Below are 13,363 nucleotides of genomic sequence, written 5' to 3'. Positions count from 1 at the left end.
AATGTGTAAGGTAAACGTACTGGTGCTCGACGCGGTCCCAGTACATGTCGTCTTGAAACTTAAGGTGGTTCGCTTTTCATACAAAATTCAATCAAATCTCATTAAGTAACTACACACTATTAGTACACAAATATTTCCGCATTTATCTTCTTTCGAATATTCGTTTGCGCGAAATTAACAGGAAAACAATGTTTCATACAGAAATCATGCAAAAATCATAGTTAACTTTTCATCAATTTTACGTATGTGTGTGTCACAAATGTCGTGTACAGATACATTTGCGACGTTGCCATACCATTTCCGACGTTGCCGGGCTGACCACGGCTCGAATTTGGAGTGCCGTCATGTTTAGTGCAATTTTGTTGACACTGATATTTGACAGGTAGTTAATTGACCTAAGCGAGAAGTTCGTCAGCTTAGCTAAGAACTATCATGGCGTGTTATGCAAATAGTAGAAGAGCCGGCCGCAAATTTTCTAACCGACTTGATACCACGATGAAATACACAATGGGAAACCATAAAAGTGATGCTAAGTCCGAATTCGATAGTCTGCCACGGCGGAACTTGCCGAAAGTACGAAAAAGAAGGCCACTTCCGGTGCGAAAAAAGGGGGCTGATTTAACCCATCTGATACCGAAATAATAGTTATGGCAGCAGTTAGAAATTTACATGTAGACACATAAAAGCGAAGTCTGCCAGTATTTTTTTTGCCGGAAGTGCTTGGCAGACGCTCTCAAAGGTGGCCAGCGGGACCCCTAATTTAACCCATCTGATACCACCATGAAACCAATTCCAGTCGGTAGGTATGAACCCTCATGTCAGGAATATATAAGTCTGCCAAGGCTTTTCCTGCCGAAACACCTTGGCAGACGAGATTATGTAAGCAAGGTCGGCATCGGTTACCCTACACTAACCCATCTGATACCACCATGAAACCAATTCCAGTCGGTAGGTACGAACCCCCATTTTAGGAATATATAAGTCTGCCAAGGTTTTTCCTGCCGAAACACCTTGGCAGACGAGATTATAAACAAGATGACCATCGGTTACCGTACACTAACCCATCTGATACCGCCATGAAACCAATTCCAGTCGGTAGGTATGAACCCTCATTTCAGGAATATATAAGTCTGCCAAGGCTTTTCCTGCCGTAACACCATGGCAGACGAGATTATGTAAGCAGCATCCACATACGAGGGATCCGTATTTTGGGATTATACAGATTACGGACATTATTAATAGCTGTAGGCTTATTTATTACTTTATGCTTATACATATTTGTATATTATTATGTTATTAATAAAATATATTTATAATTTATTAAACCTAAACTTAATACATTGGGAATTCATTACCTGCTTACGGCAGTAGTAGGGATAAGTGGGTCAGTTCTGGCTCACTGAGCCAGGCCAACAGTCCCTCCCCCTTTTTTCCCTTGTTGAGGCCCTGCAACCTTGCCTTGAACCCAAACTAATGTCATTGTAGCTCGAATCTAACCTAATCTATTTTTATTGCTTTAAGAATATTTCAATTATCTACTTTTGCAAAGTTAAAGGTTGAAATCTCTATTTCGCAAAATGGAATTTTAATGTGACTTTAATGTATGTGCAGTCTACTTAGTAATTGGGTTTAAAGATATAGAAACACACATTTATTTCCTATCCTAAGTATCCTATCCTAAGTTTATTCAAATAATATTCTGAACATATATAGTAATTAGACTGGTCATATTTTTCATAAAATCTATTTCGACTGGCAAAGCATATAACTTTTTGGCAACCGGGTTTTTTAACCTAATTAGATCCCGCTGAATCCGAATTTGCCGGTTGCTCGATCGAAATCTTGACCGGAAGTGAGATATTTGACATTAAAGGTCCCTTTTTTTCGTTTTTCGTAAATAACTCTTAAACGGTGGCACATAGCAAAAAATGTTCTATAACATAAGTATTCTGCATAAAATTGCCTACAAGAAAGATTCAGTACAATTTTTCGCTAGGATCAATATTCAAAGAGATTTTAACGCGGGAAATTTAATTATAATCACTTCTAAGGTCCCGTTTTTTAGGTTTTCGTAAATAACTCATAAACGGTGGCCAATATCAAAAAATGTTGTTAGACGTTAATAATCTACACAAAATTTTGAACAAAAAAGATTCAGTATACTTTTCGCAGGGATCAATATTTAAAAAGATAATAAAGAGGGAAAGTTAATTATAATAAATTCTAAGGTTCCTTGTTTTTATTTTTTCGTTAATAATTTGAAAAGTATGACTCATAGCAAAATAAAAACTTATACATAAATAATAAACGTAAAATTTCCTACAAGAAACATGCAGTACACTTTTCGCTAGGATCAATATTCAAAAAGACAAAGCAGCGGGTAAGTTAATTATAATCAATTTTAAAGTCCCTTTTTAGTTTTTTGTAAATAACTCGTAAACGGTGTCCCATAGCGAAATAGGTTTTTAAGAATAAATTATCTACATAAAATTTCCTCCAAAAAACATCTAGAACACTTTTCTCTAGGATCAATATTTCAAGCGATATTAAAGGAAGAAAGTTAATTACAATCAGTTCACAGGTCACTTTTTTTAGTTTTTCGTAAATAACTCGTAAACGGTGGCCCGTTACAAAACAATATTCTACATAAAATTGTCCACAAAAAAGGTTCTGTACACTTTTTCGCTACGATCAATATTTAAAGAGATATTAAAGGGGGTAAGTTAATTATAATCAATTTCCAGGTCCCTATTTTTAGGATTTCGCAAATGACTCGTAAAATAAGCCTCATAGCAAAATAAGTTCTTAATGTTCTTGTAAATAAATAATCGATATAAAAATTTCTACGAAAGACATATGGAACGCTTTTCTCTTTTTAGGGTTCCGTACCTCAAAATGAATAAAAACCGGCCAAGCGCGAGTCGGACTCGCCTTGCAAGGGTTCCGTACATTACCCAATTTTTAACAGTGTATTTTATATGTTAAACGCGAGTGAATTGCCTTTAAAAAACCTGTAGGGATCGGTTCAAAAACTAAGTAATGTCCGACTCGCGCTTGACTACATAATTCTAATAGGTTTTTCTGTCATCTATAGATTCTATTCTGTATATCTTTTCAAAATTTTAGACCCAGTAGTATCGGAGATAAAGCCCCCTTCCCCAAAATAAAACATTAAAATACAAAAAAATACCCCCCCCCCCCTTTATCTCCGAAACTACTGGGTCTAAATTTTGAAAATAAAATAAAATAAAATAGTTCTTTACCTATATAGACGTAAACCTAAAAATAGGGACCTGGAAATTGATTATAATTAACTTACCCCCTTTAATACCTCTTTAAATATTGCTCGTAGCGAAAAAGTGTAAAGAACCTTTTTTGTGGACAATTTTATGTTTAATATTTATGTAGAATATTGTTTTGCAACGGGCCACCGTTTACGAGTTATTTACGAAAAACTAAAAAAAAGTGACCTGTGAACTGATTGTAATTAACTTTCTTCCTTTAATATCGCTTGAAATATTGATCCTAGAGAAAAGTGTTCTAGATGTTTTTTGGAGGAAATTTTATGTAGATAATTTATTCTTAAAAACCTATTTCGCTATGGGACACCGTTTACGAGTTATTTACAAAAAACTAAAAAGGGACTTTAAAATTGATTATAATTAACTTACCCGCTGCTTTGTCTTTTTGAATATTGATCCTAGCGAAAAGTGTACTGCATGTTTCTTGTAGGAAATTTTACGTTTATTATTTATGTATAAGATTTTTTTTTCTATGAGTCATACTTTTCAAATTATTTACGAAAAAATAAAAACAAGGAACCTTAGAATTTAGTATAATTAACTTTCCCTCTTTATTATCTTTTTAAATATTGATCCCTGCAAAAAGTGTACTGAATCTTTTTTGTTCAAAATTTTGTGTAGATTATTATCGTCTAACAACATTTTTTGATATTGGCCACCGTTTATGAGTTATTTACGAAAACCTAAAAAACTGGACCTTAGAAGTGATTATAATTAAATTTCCCGCGTTAAAATCTCTTTTAATATTGATCCTAGCGAAAAATTGTACTGAATCTTTCTTGTAGGCAATTTTATGCATATTACTTATGTAATAGAACATTTTTTGCTATACACCACCGTTTAAGAGTTATTTACGAAAAACGAAAAAAACGGACCTTTAATGTCAAATATCTCACTTCCGGTCAAGATTTCGATCGAGCAACCGGATCGGATTCAGCGGGGTCTAATTAGGTTAAAAAACCCGGTTTCCAAAAAGTAATATGATTTGCCAGTCGCATCAAGAAGGAGAGCGATTTTGAATTTTTTTGTCTAGTCTAAATATCATTACTTATTCTGTGTACAGTGGAGAAAACGAATCAAATTATGCAATTTGATTTTGCTATTTTTAAATAAAGAGTAACTAAACAGTATTTTCCACAGTTGTTGGTAATGATACCATCTCTTACAATTTCTCTTCATGAACATTTTATGATACCTAACCTTCCAGTTTTCGCCCGAATTGATCAAAAAATTCACCAACTCCATTTACACCAACCAAATAGAAAACGGGTCCGTGTCCGAATTCGTGATCTCGAGTCCGGGTCCGCGTCCGGGTCCAGGTTCAGGTAGAAGTCGAATTCAAAATCTTGCTTGTTTTGCCAGTGGGGTAACTTGCTTAACAATCAATTAGAAAAAGACAAGTCGTCGAGGAGTTCCGTTCTGATCACCATCAGCAATACCACTTCATCAAATGCCACTGTTCTTAATGTAAATCCTTGTTTGCCTGATGAAAATACAAGAGTCACTATACAATGCCATTAAGATTTGTAGAGTTCCCTCGATTCCTTATGGATCCCATCATCAGAACTTGAGCTTCACGAAAATATGACTTAAAAATCTAACGTGCTTAACAAACATAACGAAGACACATCCCCAAACATGAGCTATGCGTCGTTGAAGAGTTCCATTCTGATCATCATCAGCAGTTTCACTTCATCAAATGTCACAATTCTGAATGTAAATGCTTGGTTTGTTTAAAATACACCAGTATCACTATATGTTAGGGTGGTTCAAAAAACATTTTTTTTTCCTAAGGGGCACCCCCTTATTTTGTTAGACTTATTATGTTGATAAATTGAGATTATAGTTGAGATAAATTAAGAAACTTGGTGTAAAAGTTTCTTAATTTATCTCAACTTTACTTCGTTTTTTTTAGCATTAGAAATTAGGTAAACAATCTTGATGTGTCGTCTGCTTTCATAAGTAATAGTTTTTGAATTTTGAAAAGCGTTTTTCAATTAAAAGACATGCTAAGATCGCTTACCTTCTTGCAAGTTCTTTCTAATGCTAAAAAAACGGACTATACAATGGGTAGGACATCAATTTTAAATGAGTTTGTATGAGTACCTCATTTTCTAAAATGAGGTGTTACAATGTCTTACTTCAAATGAGGTGAGGTACTAGCATATTTTCAGCGTCGACTATTCTATTAATCCAACGGGCCAATGGTGACAAAAATATTTAATAAATATACATATTAATGTATTCATCACTTCCTTTGTAAATTAATAAATAATAATAATTAAGGAGTGCAATTCTGGAGGTAGAAGGTAAGAATAGAACTTATAGGAGAAAGATCCCACATAGTAACTTAATTTGCTGCTTTTATGAAACTTTTTCTAATTTAGCTCTTTAGATTGTTAGATTGTTTTGTCCTCCTCCTTGCTACTTGATATAGTTTTAAGTATAATAATCACTAGCGAGAGCGACCCGCTCCGGCTTCGCACGGGTTAACAAATTATACATACACCTAAACCTTCCTGAAGAATCACTCTATTGATAGGTGAAAACCGCATGAAAATCCGTCCAGTCGTTTTTGAGTTTATCGCGAACATACAAACAAACACACATACAGACAGACGCGGCGGGGGACTTTGTTTCATAATATGTAGTGATATATTTCATAACCATAAAACTACCACATTTTTAACAAACTAAGGAGAACAAATTCAATATTTTCACAAGTCATTATTATATAGAAGTGACTAACTTACCACTTCAGATAATTTAACAGTAATATCATCAATATGATATTAAACAAAGCACCATTCGCTCCGGCCGCCGCCGGCTACATTTACATTTCATTTTTTCATGCAAAAGGCACCAAGGTAGATCCGCGGGTAAATTTAATGGCGAAAACGATGTGCATATTTTGTTATTTTGGTATAATTATAAGAATTATCACTAGGTATTAGGTATTAGAGAACTAAAATTAGCTACAGCGACGTACGAACGAACAAAATAAATAAAAATATGTCACAATCATAATTTGTCAGTCCGAAGTCGTTTACAAATAATGTTAATAAAAAGTATTGCAAATTCAAATCGTTATAATTTACATCTACATGTTTATTTTACCTATGCAAATTATACTTACTTTTTATTTAATAAACTTGAAACTTATTGAAATGATCATATATTGTGTACGCTACAGTATTATATTTCAATAATATTTTAGTCACTAAAGGATTACTGTTTATAAGCAAGCTTCGTAAATGCCTGTCTGGTATACAGAGTGCGTACCGCGATCCATGTTCGTCATGTTGCCTCCCTGTCACACTTACGTACAAATTTACAAGTGCAACAGAGAAGCAACACGACGAACTTCCTTTTGGTGACTGATTTCTCGCGCCATTTTGACAAGTAAGTTAGGATCAAAAAGGCTTAAGATGTATGAAAGCTTGCAGCGCTTACGCTTGTTGTCTTTCGTGTTTAATTTTTAACGTATTTTCGGTGGTGACGCGAGGCGATATTGAAGTACGGCGCGTGTCTGTCTTACTCCCTCTTTGGGTATTTCTAATTCATTGTTTCATTTTGAAAGGATTTTTGAGGTGTTGACGTCACAGCGAGGCAGTGAATGGTACAAACTCAACGCATTTCTCGGTGGACCTTTTGTCGTTGCAATAAGGTTTGTAGTTCGGCAGTTGACAGTGTGGGCCATTACTCGTTTCTTCATTTGAGACATTTTGAATTTTGTATGTCGGCGAGCAGGCGAGCACCTAGCGCCTCGTGCCATCCAGGGACTCTTTTGCAAGTTGTGAGGAGCGTTGAGTTTTTGAGGTTCGCGAGTGAATTTGAAAGGATAAGAGTTTTTTGAAATTTGAAGTGTGTGAATGATTTGTGTGGCAAGAGGTGTTTGTGATGCGCGCGAGTAAATGAGTAAAATGAATAGAGGAGTGAAGTAAGACATTTTTGCGGTATGAAGTACTGCGACAAATTAACAAAATGAGTGGTACAAATGAGGTGCCTCGCGAGTGAGCGACTCAACACTAATTTCAACGTGGTTAAGCACCACCTTGTATAGTATACAAGGTGGTGCTTAACCACGTTGAAATTTTGTATGTTGTTTGAAACCCAACAAAAAGAGTAATTATGATTCAGAATTTTATTTAAAATATCTGGTTTCACACTATTTGCACATGTGATGTATAAGTTTTGAAGTAGAAAAACATTTTCTTTCAAAATAATATCTTTTAAATCACACTTTCAAATAATGTGAAAACTACTACTTACATGTTTCCGGTTCCGGTGACAGATCAAGTTATACGTACGGCAATTCGCTCCGGCAACTATTATTGAATTTCGGTGGAAAAAACAAGTTTCGGAAGAAAAGACTTAATTGGTGCGAGTGTTAAACCATAAAAAGTGATCCCCGCTATAAATCGTCAAGAAGTAACAGTGAAAAAACCATTTAAAAGAGAATTTCGGATCGTATTTAGAGGTTAAGTTACTCATAGACAGCGAAAACAATACGGTAACCTAACAGACCGATTGGTAACGTTCACGAAGTGTGATATTCATTGTGCGCTCAACTTCATCGTGCATTGCTGTCAAATAATATAGGTGTGTTCGGAAACTGCAAAGCAAAATGTCTCTGGAGTTGTCAAACGAAATGTCACTCTTACTAGACAAGATCGCCGAAAAAATGAAGGCAGAACTTGATATACAAACTAAACAGATTACCGAAAACATTACGGCGACGGTTCTCCATAAAGTTGACGAGAAAATTAACCCAATAATCGAAGAAAATGAAAAACTCCGGAAGGAAATATCTATACTCAATAAAAGAATGGAATTCTTCGACTCGAATGCGAGAAAAAACAACATCATAATACACGGAATTGCCGAACAACCCAACGAAAAAACGGAAGATCTAAGTAGAAAAGTGTCAGAAATAATACATTCATTAGACGTTACTCTAACTGACGGTGATATAAATAGATTGCATCGACTGGGAAAAAATGAACCAAGTGGAAAAATTAGACCTATTCTCCTATGTACCTCAACACTGCAGAAAAAAATAGATATCCTTAGAAATAAGAAGAAAATGAAGGAAAACACCTATATAACACATGACATCACAAAACAACAGTTGGAAAACAGAAAAGAGCAGGCAAAACAAAGAGGGGAGCGGGAGAAAAGGAAGAGATCAGACACCAAAACACCGAGCCCAAACAGCAGCTTCCCTAACAGAAATAACCTCAAGATTCAAAGGACAGAAGAACTGCATCAAACACACGACGAGTATGAAACAGAAAATCACTCTAGACCACAAAGCCCAGGAAAAGACAACGCTTCAAGTCAACCTAGGGGACCGATCCTCAATGCATTTCAAATCATGCGAGAAAAATCATATTCACTGTCCGAAAAGAACACTTGGCAAAACTGAAACTACTACAACTAACCACAAAAAAGAAACAAAAACTAACCAGAACGGAATGAATAAACAACAACAAAAACAACAAGAACACAAGCAACATAATCCTCCCCCAAGCCGGCTGGTCCCCGTGGGGGAAAACGACCAACACCCTCCATCAAGGAAAAATAAACAACAACAACAACAACAACAACTTAAAAATAAAAACAATATAGAATTAACTCTACCCAAAGTAAAAGATACCATCGAGCCCCCATCTAAAAAACATACAAAAAAATATAGCTGCACTAAATGTACTAACATTAAGACTAGATGAGAACCTATCAGAATTAACACATGCATTACAAAATATCAACTGGGATATCCTCGGCTTGAGCGAGGTAAGAAGAATGGGAGAAAATATTGTCGCACACTCCAACTTCATACTCTACTATATAGGAGAGACTCCAGGACAACATGGAGTGGGATTCTTGGTCAAAAAATGCCTAGCAAAATATATCGACGGAATTTATGGTGTATCAGAGCGCATAGCACTATTGAACATAAAACTACCAGATTATGAAGACCCATGGACTATTATACAGATATATTCACCCACAGAACAAGCAAATACCTACACAATTAATAAGTTTTACCAAGATTTGAACAAAATAATACAGACCCATGCGCATAAAAACTTGATAGTGATGGGCGACTTCAATGGCCAAATCGGAGAATGCAAATGGGATGAAGAAACAACTATAGGACCTTATACATACAGCTCAAAAACCAGGAGCAGGAATGGAGAAATGCTAGTAAACTTTGCAATGGGAAATAAACTGAACATACTAAACTCTATGTATAAGAAAAAAAAAGACAAAATGTGGACATGGTTGTCACCCAATGGCAAATCAAAAAATCAGATTGATTTTATAATGAGCAATAAACCTAAATATTTCCTAAATATGGATGTCATTAATAACTTAAACTTCAACACAAACCACCGCATGGTCCGAGCTGAACTGAGATCATCCCAACCCAAGAAGCCGAGACCAAGAATAAATCCAGAGAATAAAAAGCCTAACCAGCAATTAATAGACGAAATAGCCAGCTTGCTAAACTCAAAGCTCAAAGAATACGAAAGAGAAACAAAAGATGCCAACATACAAGAAAAATACAACTGGTTGGAAAGTGCAATCACAAACACTACCAATCAATATAACAACAAGAAAGAAGATACAAATAATTGGATGTTGTAACAATAAAAATTTTAACTCTTCATTTTTTCAATACTGTTTAGTACGTGACCCGTCTTCGTTCGATACCCTTAACGCCATCTAGCGAGCCCAGTCGATAACAACATGGTCCGGGTTGCTAGATTAAAAATAATTTCGGTGCCTTCCTACATTTTGTTTATTTTTTTAATCGAAAGGGGTTTGTAAATTAAAATTGTCTTCAAATATTGTTTTTTCTTTCTATTTAATATTAGTCCAAATAAGTAAAGAAGAAAGGTAATGTTTTCTTTTCAAAATCACCTAGGATTGCACGAATCCAGTTCGGGCTGTGGCAACTCTGCCATTTGACTTGTCATTATTCTTCCTGTCAAAATGAAGATCGTGGACCGTTTTCTTTTGCGGTGTTTCGCCGTATGAAAGCCGTTTAATGGCTATAATACATCCCATCGGGAGACATCTCCTTTTTAAGTGAGTATTTTGGTGATTTTTGCGACGGGTTTTGTGCATAAGATTCCATTTAATAGCGTGGTGAATTTTATTTCACAGTCCCGGATTTTTATCCTATATGGAAGTCCTGTGAGACGATGGTGTGTTGGTGGAGGCCTCATCGAGTCGACATGCTGGTCAATCCCGGCCACGTATGCCGCTTCTCCTCGATGGGTAAGTTAATTACTTGTTTTTGAATTCGTAATCCTTACGCCCATGGGGGGGTCCGCTCTTTAAATCATGAACCGATTTTTTCTCCTTTATTTAGGTTCCAGCTTGTCAAAAGTCTGTGAACCCTGTCTTACTACCTGTAACTCGTTACAGGGCCTACCACTTAGTCTACAGTTTGGCTGTAAGGCAGCCCCCAGCCAGCTTGGTGTACCGGCGGTCGGGGCCTGTTCGCTATTACTACAACTACCATGGATGCAGAGGCACTGCGACATGAGTCTCCATTAGTGTGTCGGCAGTGGTACCTTCCTTCTAATGTCACTACTTAAAAGGTCAGAGACAACCAATTTATTATATTCTCCAAGGCGCCCAACTTACTTTAAATAATTTTCCTTATTTTTTATACCACGTACCCAGAGTGCCCAACCATAAGAAATGTAGCCGCCAAACCCACATTTGCTCTCATATTTTTAGTTAAGTCTGTAGTAAGCTAGCCGAGGCTATTTAATATATTATAATGTCATAAGTTAACATTTGACACTTCTAAACTTAGATATTTGTCGTTTAGTCAAATAAATGTATTATAAGTAATGTACTAGTTTCCTTTATTCCATTTTAATTAGCCCCCTAAAATAATAATGGTATCAATGTCAACAAAAACTAAGAATCTCCTGGATCAAAGAGCCGCTTTAATAAATGCAAAAACCACAGACAATCGAAGAGAAATAGCCAGAATTAGTAAAGAAATAAACGAAAACATAAGAAAAGATAGGAGACAACGGCGAATGGAAACAATAGAGAGACATATCAAGCAAACAGGAGGAATAAAAAAGGCGTACAAAGAATTGACCAACAAAAAGAAATGGATTGTTAAGATGGAAAACAATAGTGGGACCGAGAAGACTGACCGACAAGAAATACTAAAGATTGCTACAGTTTACTACACTGAACTATATAAAAACAACACACTAGAAAGAGAAATAGACTTGATAGAGGAATCTCCAATGCCTTCTATCATGCAAGAAGAAATTGAAAAAGCTATTGACACCCAAAAAAAGGATAAAGCACCTGGACCAGATGGAATATGTAACGAAACACTAAAACGAATAAAACCTGTAATAACACCCATACTTACCGAAATATTCGATACTGTTATAAATACTGAAATTATCCCAAAACAATGGACTGAATCTAACATAATCCTCCTGTTTAAAAAGGGGAACCATTGTGATATTGGAAACTACCGACCCATCAGTCTAATGTCCAATATATACAAGATCTTTGCAAAGATTATACTGAAGCGAATAGAAAGAAAACTGGACGAAAATCAGCCTATCGAACAGGCAGGTTTCCGGAAGGATTTCTCAGTACTAGACCACATCCATACAGTAAGGCAAATTATAGAGAAATATACTGAGTACCAGCTAACATATTACATAGCCTTTATTGACTACAGTAAAGCATTTGACTCTTTAATACATTCAAAAATCTGGGAAGCCTTAAAAGATCAGGGAATAGAACACAAATATATAAGGATTATAAGAAATATTTACAAACACAGCTCAGCATGCATTCAACTAGAAAAGAAAGGCAATATGTTTCAAATACAAAAAGGCGTGAGGCAAGGGGACCCCCTATCACCAGCACTTTTCCTAGCTGTATTAGAAATGATCTTCAGAAATATGGAATGGGATGATCTAGGAATAACAGTAAGTGGTCGCACACTAACGCATTTGCGATTCGCGGATGACATTGTGTTATTCGCAAGAACATCTGGTGACCTAAACAAGATGGTTAATGATCTAGCATCGGAAAGTGAAAGAGCTGGACTGAAGTTAAACCCTGAAAAAACTAAAATTATGACTAATGGCAAGAAGGATCCAGTAATCGTGGACCAGAATCAAATCTCTTATGTGGAAGAATACATATATCTTGGGCAATTGATGTCTCCAGAAAACAGTATAAAGAAAGAAATTCAAAGAAGAATAGCGAACAGCTGGAATAAATACTGGGGACTAAAAGAAATAATGAAGGACAAAAACTTACACATATCAACTAAAAGCAAGCTATTCGACACATGCGTCCTACCTGTACTAACATACGGAAGCGAAACATGGGCTCTAACAAAAGCCATGTCAGGTAAACTTTCCATATGCCAGCATGCGATGGAAAGAAGTATGATAGGAATCAAGAGAACGGACGAACGACGGAGAACGGATATCGATCCCAAAATGACGGAGATATCAAACATTAAAAAACCGAATTAATATCTCCTTTTTAGGGTTCCGTAGCCAAATGGCAAAAAACGGAACCCTTATAGATTTGTCATGTCTGTCTGTCTGTCCGTCCGTATGTCACAGCCACTTTTTTCCGAAACTATAAGAACTGTTGAAACTTGGTAAGTAGATGTATTCTGTGAACCGCATTAAGATTTAAACACAAAAATAGAAAAAAAAAACAATAAATTTATTTTAGAAGTTAAAGGGGGAGAGGGTGCACACATTTTACCACTTTGGAAGTGTCTCTCGCGCAAACTATTCAGTTTAGAAATAAATGATATTAGAAACAATACATACAGATTGGTTCCGTCTTTGTCAAAACCCAGTTCTGATGGTGAGATTTATGAGGAATCGAGGGCACTCTTCAAATCTTGTAAGGGTGGTTCACGTTTGTATGGGAAAAATTCAAACTCTAGCTAGAAGAAGCGGCACCCCCTCATTTTGTTACACTTATTATGTTGACAAAATACGCCAAGCATCTTGCAATCTTAACTACAA

The 13,363-nt window shown here is 35.9% G+C and overlaps 1 protein-coding gene and 1 long non-coding RNA gene across 2 annotated transcripts in view; one reads left to right on the top strand and one right to left on the bottom strand.

Moving 5' to 3' along the window:
• LOC134670330 (protein kinase C, brain isozyme) overlaps positions 1-13,363 on the bottom strand; it is a 318,426-nt gene that overhangs the window by 95,426 nt on the left and 209,637 nt on the right. The window lies entirely within an intron of this gene.
• LOC134669815 (uncharacterized) lies at positions 9,985-11,177 on the top strand. Its single transcript, XR_010098987.1, has 2 exons — positions 9,985-10,400; positions 10,479-11,177. It is a non-coding gene; the product is annotated as an uncharacterized LOC134669815 (long non-coding RNA).

Source organism: Cydia fagiglandana, chromosome 13, assembly GCF_963556715.1.
Source record: "Cydia fagiglandana chromosome 13, ilCydFagi1.1, whole genome shotgun sequence".
Lineage (NCBI taxonomy): Eukaryota > Metazoa > Arthropoda > Insecta > Lepidoptera > Tortricidae > Cydia > Cydia fagiglandana.
This window is presented reverse-complemented; position numbering and strand designations above follow the sequence as displayed.